The sequence below is a fragment of the Felis catus genome, chromosome B3, assembly GCF_018350175.1.
Source record: "Felis catus isolate Fca126 chromosome B3, F.catus_Fca126_mat1.0, whole genome shotgun sequence".
Lineage (NCBI taxonomy): Eukaryota > Metazoa > Chordata > Mammalia > Carnivora > Felidae > Felis > Felis catus.
Genome location: NC_058373.1, coordinates 73,709,929 through 73,710,866, shown reverse-complemented (window position 1 = coordinate 73,710,866; position 938 = coordinate 73,709,929). Strand labels below are relative to the sequence as shown.

Here is a 938-nt window from a genome sequence, read left to right as displayed (position 1 = left end):
CATCTTAAATAATATCAACTCATAGTTGACCTTCTTTCATTACTAACCTACCTCTCTATCCCTCCCCCTATATTATTTTGAAGCAAATCGAAGATGTCATATTGTTTCATCCATAAATATATTGGCATATATCTCTAAAAGAGAAGTACTCTTTAACCATAACCATAACCCACCTAAAAACAACAAATTCGGGGCACCTGGGTGGCTCAGTCGGTTCAGCATACAACTTCAGCTCAGGTCACGGTCTCGTGGTTCATGAGTTCTGAGTTCGAGCCCTGTGTTGGGCTCTGTGCTGACATCTCGGAGCCTGGAGCCTGCTCTGGATTCTTTGTCTCCCTTTCTCTGCTCCTTCCCCGCTGACACTCTATCTCTCTCTCAAAAGTAAATAAACATTAAAAAAACAACAACAAATTCAATAATCTGGAGCTTACATTGCTTCTTGGCCTTTTGGCTAAGATCAAGTGTAGTATCTGTTCTTATCAGTTTAATAATCTGGAGCTTACATTCTAATAGGAGACACAAACAAGGAACAAACAAGCAAAAAACCAAATGATATTAAGCAGTGATGATAAAAATAAGGTCCATTTGGTGGTCAGAGCAACCCTCTGTTAAGGAGGCAACATTTACTGAGGAACATGTATAACATGAGGGAGCAAGGCATGTGACTGTCTGGAGGAAGTGTTCCTGAGAGGCTCCAGCTAGTGCAAAGGCCTGAGGCAGAGCTCAGTGTTCAAAGAATAGTAAGAAGGCCTATGAGTCTGGTAGGGCTAAGTGGAAAGAAGGAAAGAAGGATATAAATTTGGGGTGGCCACTGGGGCCATGATAAAGATGACTTCAGATCTGATTCTTATTATGTATGATGGACAGCCACTGGAAGGTTTTGAGCAGGGGAGTGACATGACCTGATTTATGATTATAAAGGATCATTCTGGCTGCTG

The 938-nt window shown here is 41.7% G+C and overlaps 1 pseudogene; it reads left to right on the top strand.

Moving 5' to 3' along the window:
* The first annotated feature begins 431 nt into the window (after positions 1-431).
* Positions 432-551, top strand: LOC111561237 (annotated as a pseudogene).
* Positions 552-938: the final 387 nt, after the last annotated feature.